A 10,440-nucleotide genomic window follows, 5' to 3' on the forward strand; every position below is an offset into this window, starting at 1 on the left:
GAATGGGGAGAACCCTGTGGAGGCTCGTGGGACCTCTCGCACTGCGAAAAGCAGGGGCTCGAGCCATTTATCCCAGTTATGTGCGTCCTCGCTTACAAATTTTTTAATTATGTTTTTGAGGGTGCGATTAAACTGTTCGACTAAGCCATCCATTTGTGGGTGATAAACGCTGGTGCAGATCAGCTTGATTCCCAATAACCCATACAGTTATTACCCATCCAGCCTGATCGAGGGCGGTTCCTGGTGCATCGGGGATCCGGACCACCGCACCCACCTCCATCGCTGAGCACTGATGCTGGAGGTGCCCCGGCTCCCCGCAGCTCCAGCACACTGGCCCAGGCTCTCTCTCTGCACTGGTGTTCCGGGTATCACTCACCTGAGGGGGGGAAGACACAGACACGGAAGTAGGAAACGGCAGGACACCGCGGGTGCGGCAGGCCAGCTGGGGTGGAGCTGGCCCCTGCCTCCGCGGTGGGGGAATGGGGTGAGGGAGAGGAACAGAAGGGGAGAGAGAGGGAGAGGGGAGGGGAGGAGGGGAGACATGCTGTCCTGCCATTGGAATGGCCGCCATATGGTCCTCCGCCAGCTCAATGGCTTGATCCAGCGACACTGGGTGATGGCACTGGACCCACTCTGCGGTTCCTTCTGGAAGTCGAGCAACGAACTGCTCCAGAGCCGCCGGATCGATGATCTCCTCGGCATCGCGGTTGTCAGCCCTCAGCCACCAGCAGCAGGCATCCCGGAGTTGCTGGCCAAACGTGAACGGCTGGCCGACCTCCTCCAGGCGCAGCACACGGAAGCGCTGCCGCTGCTGCTCCGGAGTGCAACCCACACGCTGGAGGACGGCCCTGCGGAGGTCCGCATAGACCAGCCGGCTGTCGGCGGGGAGCTGTAGCGCAGCCAGCTGCGCCTCGCCCGTGAGCAGGGAGAGAAGGCGCGCTGTGCGCTGTTCCACCGGCCAACCCCACACCTCTGCTGCCTGCTCAAAGAGAGCGAGGAAGGTCTCGGGGTCGTCGTACGGGCCCATCTTCATTAGGGTGAGGTGGGAAGGGCCTGCGGCAGTGGAGGTGGTGGACCCCGCCGACGCGAGGAGGTGCCGGAACACCTGGCGATCTTCCTGCTGCGCCAGCACCAGGGCCTCAAACCTTTGTTCCTGTTCTTCCCGGAGGGGGACCAGCGCCTGGTGCTGGCTCTGTTGGGCCATGGCGAGGGCATGGATCAGGTCCTTGAAGGGGGAGGACTCCATGGGGCTGTTCTCTCCTGCGCTCCGTCCCGGGTTTCAGCACCACTGTAGCAAGTGTTCTAGGTGGGTGGAGCACAGAAGCACGGCAGGCCAGAACTGAGTTCTCAAAAACTCGTTTATTTTAGCTTTTCAGCCTTAACTACACATACACACGCATGCACACAAGTCTCCAGGTTGGGGAGTAGCTCCCTTCCTCCGCTCTCCCTCTCCTCTTATAGGGCATGGTCACTGGGGAAGACACACAAACACAGGTTAATTCCCATCAGGTGCAGTGATTCCGCCACTTACCTTCCCTGACTCCGCCCTCCATTCACAGACCGACGCTTGACCACGCCCCCGCTGCCACAATTACACACACAGTCTCAGTCAACTCAATGTAACTGAGGAACTTTCCTTTTCTCGTCATATAAAGTCAAAGCAATATGCTTCATAAAAACCTTTAGGTTTTGACATGAGCCTTACATAAATCCTCCAGTATTGCTTTCTGAAATATTTATGCAATCCTTTTAAATTAATTATGAAGGCAGGTAGGTGACCCTTCTAATAAAGTGTTACCAACATGATAAGCACTGATATTGTTGAGCAGAGCTGCAGGAATCTTATTGCAGAATATTAGGTATAAATCTTTTATATTTCGCTAGTCAATTAAATCATGAGTGCCACATTTATATTTTAACTGTCCAGCTGATCACAGGGCACAACAGCAGTGGCCCAGTGTCTAATTCCCAGATTACAAACTACAGACAAAAGTGATTTCATTCAACTATAAAGACAAACTTAAAGTGCACTGGGTAAGTAAGGAATAAAACATAACTGAGCATGCCATTACAGGAAAATAATCAACGACAGGGTAATATGATGCATTATCTTATTGAAAACAGCTCTGTCCATAGTGTTTTATTTCTCTTATGTGACTTCAGGAATTAAGGAATGCCATGTCATACATCTTTAACCATTCCTAGTCACATGTAATGTGTCGTCATTCCCTCACCAACCTCTTTTTCTTCATCATGTGACAGAAAACCAAAAAGTGCTTTGCCTTGAAGACTGTCTCATAGAAGAAAACCTACTGCCCATTACAAATCTCAGACACTTGAGAATCTTTCCATGAATGTTAAATAAACATCTAACAAAAAGCCTCACCAAGTCAACTCCATGCATTTTGCTTTGTTCCATAAAAAGTTGTCTTTTTATCTGTTTATTATGAGCTTCAGATTATATGGAGCATGTGCCTTACAAGACCCTGAAAATTAGCCGTTACTATAGAAATGATAGTAACCCTAGTTATTTAATAGGTGAGAGGCAGAGGGCTATAGAAATGGAGATCGGTGCCACCCAACGCATCTTAAGAGCCTTGTTCATACTAGGACGGGGAGACCAGGTCCTGGCACGGGAGGGACTTTTGCCAGAAATAACATATTAGAATGAGCATGTTAATATTACATTAATGGCATTTAGCAGACACTCTTATCCAGAGCAACATACAACATACACAGAGCAGCCTGGGGCGCAGTTGGAGTTAGGTATCAAGGTCACTTCAGCCATTCCTGCTGGTCCAGAGAATCAAACCGGCAACTTTTTGCTCCCAAAGCTGCTTCTCTACCCAGCAGGCCTGATAAACAAATGTGTTTGTAGGACTCCCTAAGTGTGGGTGGAGCACAGAGGACGGCAGGACAGAGATCAGGTCTATAATTTGGCTTTATTGCCACACTTTTCAGTTTAACAATAATCACTCGTATTGACACACACACAACCGGTGTCTGGTTCAGGGATGAGAGACCCTTCCTCTCTCGCTCTCCCTCCTGATATAGGGCGCGGTCACTGGGAAGACACACAAACACAGGTTAATTGTTCTCAGGTGTCGTGATTCTGCCACTTATCTTCCCTGACTCCGCCCTCCTGTCACAGACCGGCGCTTGACCACGCCCCCGCTGCCACAGTGTTATTTAAATTATAGCCAATACTACTGTTAGAGTTGGGGGTGGCACAGTGGTGTAGTGGTTAGCACTATCACCTCACAGCAAGAAGACTCTGGATTCGAGCCCAGTGGCCAATGGGGGCCTTTCTGTGTAGAGTTTGCATGTTCTCCCTGTGTCTGCATAGGTTTTCTCCAGGGGCTCCGGTTTCCCCCACCCTCCCAAGACATACAGTTAGGCTAATGGGCTACTCTGAATTGCCCATAGGTGTGTGTGTGTGTGTGTGTGTGTGTGTGTGTGTGTGTGTGTGTGTGTGTGTGTGTGTGAATGGTTGTTTCCCAAGCCCAGAAATGGAAGGGTTGCAGCAGGAAGGGCATCCGGTGTAAAACTATGCTCCAATTAATTTGGCATGCGGCTCAATAGGGCCCACATGGACCCCAACCTGGCAGCAGTGCTGGACAAGGGAGAAGATGACGATGACTACTGTCAGAGTTGATGTTACAGAATATATAAGATTATTCAACATATTCTGACCAATCAAATTCAAGTTCTGTTGTGTAAGGTTTGTTAATTATTTTGTGGCATCTACTCATGCATACTAAAAGAAACATCATCTGTTTATATAAAACTGCATGCTGTTAAACTGTTTTGTTACTAAATTGGACAGTTGTGACAGTCGCATTCTCACCGGAGTCTGCCACGGACTCCATTCCCGAAGAACGCACAGCCTACAAGCATGACCGACAACCTCATTTCCCAGAACCCATCACAAACCCTCACTCGCTCCAGGTAACCTTCGTATAGATTTTGCTATCCTGGTTTTAACCCTGTTGCCGTGTTCTAGTTCTAGATTTTGAATAACGTTTATCAGTGTTTGCAGATCACCTGACCTTACCTGTCTCTGGATTTTGCCTTTTGATTGCCATTTTGGATCTGTCTGTCTTAAGTTTTGTAGTACTACCTGAACCACATTTGAACTGCATTTGCAACCTTGCCTGCCTCCTCTGTGTGTGACTGATAGAAGTTGCTCAATATTGAGCATGTCTTATATTGTCTCCTGAACATGATAGGCTTTATCATGGCTATGCAAACTGTTCCCTAAAAATGCTGTCGCAGTGAAATGCAGTGATACTCATGGAATTTCTAGATAATCATTGAGCTAGTTAAATATTGCAATCATTAAAAAAAAAATTTAATTAATTAAAAAAACCACACATACCACAGACACATGGACATGTTATTGACCCCACAGAGCCACTCTGGGCTTTCAGCATAATACCTACTACAGTGGAACTAACACACTTTATAGGTCCTAACATAGAAAGCACATACTATAGCATCCCTAATCCTACTTCAGTAATCCTCTTACTGCATTGCAATATTATACAATGTAAATATAAACTGCAGTTTCTGTTAGAGGTCATCCTGTAGAGGCAACAGTCATGATACAGATATCTAGAGTGAGTTTGTTGGAACTGTGTGTAAATGAGGTGGGGAAACGAGAGTTATGGAAGTGTTGTGTTCTTTATAAGATGAATGAGGAATTTAGGTTGGAAAAGTGGCATCTTACATAAAACCAAACCATGTCTTCTCCAGGCTGTTAGAGAAATGAAAGAGCATTTATTGACTCAGAGAAGTCACAAAAGCTCTCTCTGATGGGAGGTGTGATGTGTATTTAGTGAGCAATGAAGGGTTTTACCTCATGTCACTGGCCTCAGTGAAGCGGCTAAATTTATGTTGGTTTGAACTCTAGAGGTCCTTCTTCAAACTCCTGCAATAGTGGCTCCTTTTTGATCATTCTCAGCTAAGACACACACGGGAGCATCCACAGACATGATATGTAGATAGTGCAAACATTATTTATGCATCACATCACCCACAAGACATTTAGGTGGTGTTTACATTAGACCGTATCCGTCTCGTTTTCGTCATGGATGCACTGTCCGTGCACATTAAAATGCCGGGAAATGACTCCACAGGCGGAACAACTTGAATCCGCCAGGGCCCACGTATTCAATCCAGTTTGTATCTGATCCGGTGCTGTGTAAACATTGAGGAACGAGGAAACGCAGTGCTGAGCTCTAGCTGACGTCATCATTGGACAACGTCACTGTGACATCCACCTTCCTGATTCGCTGGCGTTGGGATCACACACACAGCGGCTCAGTCCCGAATCACTGCTCGTGCGCTTCACTCGCGCGCTCTGTGAGCTGCGCAGGGCCGGAGTGCGCACCCTCCAGAGGGCACTCGCTGTTCAGGGCGGAGTGATTTGGAGCGCAGGAGGAAGCGCTGAGCCGCACTGAGGTTTATTTACACATTTCAACTTATTTACCTCCTTCAGGCGCTTAAACTCAGTGAGAACATGAACATCACAGCCAGGTGTGTTTATCTGCTGGAGAAGGTGTTCGCTTGCCATCCTTCCACTTGCAAGTGGTGAGTGACTTGCGTATGCCCGATATGCAGTGGGATCATGTGATGTGCCGTCTAATTAGTCATGTGAAGAGCGTATCCGTGTATTGGCGTTGCTGTGTGCACGCGAATCGTTTTAAAAACGTTAATCTGATGATCCGCTGATACGGTCTAATGTAAACACCACCTTCCAATGTCTAGTGTGTGGATGTGTGACTTGTTCTTTATCCCACAGCAGGTTGAAGTAACCACTGTTGATGGAAGCACACAGGAAGTGCAGGCCATAATCTGCAATGTGGAATTTGAGATCACCAAACCAGAAGACCATCCTGCACACACACACATATGTACACAGTATATATAAGTGCCACAAGTATGAGCAAATGTGAATGAATATTATACATGTTGAAGTAATAGTATACATGCTGCATTTCTAAACCATTAACAATAATCTTTGTACAAGTTGTTTAAACCAGGACTTGCAGTTATAGGAAAATAATCAACAGTGGAAATGTGTTATGTGTCCATTACGGAATAATAGTTGATTATTTTCTAAATAACTGCTTCCATAAGTATTTAATTTTATTCTTATACCACAGTAATTTCACAACCATAATTTTTATTTATTAAAGAATGTCATACTAATTTTCAGAATCACATTTTAGAATGTTGAACATCCATAAAACATGTTAGTTTCCATTAGCACAACTGAACTCAAGCTCTGCTTCTTAAACTTTACAGGTATCATGTCATTCTCTCAAATTGGACACTCATCCATAACTCTGCTTTGAATCAGTTTTTAAAGGACTCATTCATTGAGAAACTTTTTTAAACAGAAAAATGTGACTTTGCTGTGCTGACAAATTTGACAATAGGAGTTAATGATTTTGAAATCCTGATTGAGTTAAGGCTATTTTAAATATTAATTATAATATAGATTTTTCTTTTTCTTTCACATCTATACTTGAGGATTCTCCATATGTCAAATATATGTACATAGGTCAGTATAAAAACTGTGCTTGTGGCTGTGCTGTAGTGCATTTGCATGATTCTGTATAAGAATGTGGTTGAATATTTGTGTGTGAATGATGAGACTTGTGGTCAAACACATGTGTATTGTGTAGGTATCATGCGCCATCTTGTGTCTAAGAACTACAACTCCCAGCCAACTTCCGCGTTGACTACGTCATGCCTGGGTGGGATCACGCACATCACATTCCTTAGGAATTCAACAAAAGGACTTGGAACCCAGCCATCTTGGCTCTTTCGCGTCAGACTCCAGGCGAGACTGACCAGATAAAGAGAACTCACCATCAGACGTCTAAACAGCGCGTTTCCTTTTTAATCTGCTCCTGATCAAAGTAGATATCGGAAACACGCGATCATCAACTCAAGCGAGTTATTAAACCGGTTTTTGCAAGTATTATTTTCTTTTAAAAGCGTACGCAACAGCAAGTGAAAGCAATTTTATTTTTGCTTAGAAAAGTGGCTGGCCCCCCTTTTCTCTTCTTAAATCCGCGCGCACGGCACTGCTGAAAAGACTTTCGTCATCATCCATGAAGATCTTCAAAGCAATCTCTCTCTCTCCCTCACCGAAGACTTCCGACCTCAGGAAGCGCGCGCAACTTCCTCGAGCTTCCAACTTCAGACAGAAGACGAACTTCCTTTGCAGTAAGAAGGTACTGGGCAAAAGTTTAAGTCTTAGGAATTAGTTATTCACTTAATGTGAAGTTACCTGAAGTTAAATGAAGTGTATACACTGAATTTTGGTTCTCTATCATTTGTTTGTTGATTTAAAATTGGTTAATCCATAAGTTTGTGCATGTCTCTCTCTCTCTCTCTCTTATTCTTTTACTAATATCCTCAATCTCCTTAACACACATTTTGACCTTATTAAGATTTCAGGGGGTTTGATAATGTTATGAGTGTGGAATTTCTTTGTTACTTAGAAAACACGTGCTCACTAAATCATGAGGATTCCCCCTCCTCCAAGATTGCAGATAACACGTCCTGGCAAGGACACATTCCAACCCTCTCAAGAGAGACCCAGGGTCTCTCTCTCTCTCTCCCTTTCTTACACACACACACACACACTACACACACACGCGCACACACACATACCAAGATTGCAGATAACAAAATTACTGTGTCTCACATAGATCACAAGCTAAACTGCTTATACACACACACACACACACACACACACACACACACACACACACACACTCTGTTTACAGAAGATTTCAATTCTGCTGCTATTAAATTGTTCAATTTTTCCTTTTCTTTTTATTAAAATTTTTATTATCTTTGTTTTAATAAACTCCACTATCATTGAAATTGTGTGTGGTTTCTATCTGCTGTTTCGATACTTTGAAGTGGCCCAATCGCAAAGAATTCAAGGAAAGGTGTAGATAATTATGCAATATGGTAAATGATCAATAATGATATACCATAATTTAGCTGTTTGGTAATTTATCCAGGATTAATGGTATGATTCACTAAATGATTCACTGATTCACTAAATAATTCACTGATTCGATTCACTGACTCGATTCATTGAATGATTCACTTCAAACGATTCAAATGAGACTGATTCTATGGTATGATTCAATTTAAATGAGTCAAATTAAACGATTCAATAGGATTGATTCATTTTAATTATTAACCTTCAAATTTTAATGAGACTGATTTCATGTAATTATTAAAGATTGATCACTTATCCAATCTTGAATACACAAAATCATTAATTACACCTGCAATTGTTAGAATACCCAGTCGAAATACTGTGAGCTGAGGATGTATTCAAACTCATGCACATACTGCATAGCATATAGTTCATGTATGCTGTTAGGTGGCAATTTAGGAAGGAGAACTGCACAGACACACCACCTTTATTCGCCTGTGAAGGTAAAGAGATCACTTACATACGTCATATAATCACCGCCCCAGTGATATAATGGTCTCTCACCACCCCAGAGAGAACAGGTAATTAGGTTGCAGGAAAAATTCTCCGATGTGTTCTCACCCTCCCTGGTCGCACTAACCTCATAGAACACCACACTAAGATTCCCCCAGGGGTGGTGGTGCGCAGCCACCCGTATTGGCTCCCCAAACACAAGAAAAATGTGGTTTGGGGCGAACTTCAGGCTATGCTTAAGATGGGCGTAATTGAGGAGTTGCACAGCAACTGGAGCAGCCCGGTGGTCTTGGTTCCCAAGACTGACGGGTCGGTCCAGTTCTGTGTGGACTATAGAAAAGTCAACGCGGTGTCTAAATTTGACGCATATCCAATGCCCCGTATTGATGAACTGCTCAATCGGTTAGATGCAGCTAGCTTTTACTTGACACTGGATTTAACAAAGGGATATTGGCAGATTCCTCTGACTCCATTATCCCAGGAAAAAAACAGCCTTTTCCACTCTGTTCAGTTTGCACCAATTTGTCACCCTTCCTTTCGGGTTGTTTGGGCCCCCTGGGATGTTTCAGTGTCTCATGGACTGAATTCTCCGTCCCCACAATACATATGCAGCCACCTACTTAGATGATATAATCATTTATAGTAATGATTGGGAGTGGCACCTACAACACCTGAGGGCGGTTCTGAGGGCACAGAGGCTCACTGGGCTCACAGCAAACCTGAAGAAGTGTGCAAATGGGTGGGTGGAAGTACAGTAGCTGAGCTTCCACTTGGGTCATGGGCAGGTGTGTCCCCAAATTGATAAGACTGCAGCAATTACGGCTTGCCCAAGACCTAAGACCAAAAAGGGGGTGAGGCAGTTCCTGGGGCTGGCTGGCTATTATAGGTGGTTCGTACCTAATTTTTCAGAGGTCAACAGCCCGCTGACTGACCTCACTAAAAAGAGAGTGCCAGATCCGGTCCAGTGGACAGAGGAGTGCCAACAGGCCTTTCACCAGGTAAAAGTTGCACTGTGTGGGGGGCCACTTTTATACTCCCCTGACTTCTCTCTCCCTTTTGTGTTGCAGATCGATGCATCAGACAGAGGGCTAGGGGCCATTTTGTCCCAAACGGTGGAGGGGGAGGAGCGTCCTGTGCTGTACATCAGCTGCAAGCTCTCCATGCCAGAAAGGAAGTAAAGCACCATTGAGAAGGAGTGCTTGGCCATCAAGTGGGTGGTCCTCACCCTCTGTTACTTCCTGCTGGGATGCCCTTTCACCCTCTGCTTGGATCACGCCCCGCTCCAGTGGCTTCACCGCATGAAGGATGCCAACACTCGGCTCACCCATTGGTATCTGGCCCTACAGCCATTTAAGTTTGAGGTAGTCCAAAGTGGAAGCACCTGTGGTAAATTAATGTGCTGTCTGTGTGTGTGTTTGTGTGCAGTAAGGAGATAAAAGGGGAGAGCAGCAGAGTGGGTTCTTCTTCCCCCCAATTGATGTCACATCCATGCAGCAGCACACAACACATCAATGTGAAACTTCCGAAAAGAGTGTTTTATGCAATCTTGTGGTTTGGAAATAAAACTGAGACTGAACATGATCCCGCCTGCCTGTGATTCAGCATTCACTGTAATCAGGGAAACATTACACTTGCATATTATATTTTTTTGTGTGTGGATGTGTCCGTATAATATAAAGAACATTACATGGTGGCACAAAGATATGAAATTTATCTTCTCATGTTGAAAAATATTTCACTCGTTCACTCACCCATGATATATACATTCATCACTTGAAGATAATCTTCATATATTCGTACGACCGTGTAATATCCTCTATATACTGTACTTTTAAAAAATAAGGTAGGTAATTTGAACTTAAGGTAGCTCATTTGAATGGACTACTATTCAACCTTGAAAAATTTACTCTAAAAGTTAAACAAAGGTACATTACTTGCATCTTCCCAGTTAAAAG

At 44.7% G+C, this 10,440-nt stretch overlaps 1 long non-coding RNA gene across 1 annotated transcript; it reads left to right on the forward strand.

Moving 5' to 3' along the window:
- Positions 1–6,812: 6,812 nt before the first annotated feature.
- On the forward strand, positions 6,813–10,066 carry LOC132873010 (uncharacterized). The gene is made up of 3 exons (XR_009651516.1): positions 6,813–7,247; positions 9,553–9,815; positions 9,911–10,066. It is a non-coding gene; the product is annotated as an uncharacterized LOC132873010 (long non-coding RNA).
- Positions 10,067–10,440: the final 374 nt, after the last annotated feature.

Source organism: Neoarius graeffei, chromosome 25 (genome assembly GCF_027579695.1).
Source record: "Neoarius graeffei isolate fNeoGra1 chromosome 25, fNeoGra1.pri, whole genome shotgun sequence".
NCBI lineage: Eukaryota > Metazoa > Chordata > Actinopteri > Siluriformes > Ariidae > Neoarius > Neoarius graeffei.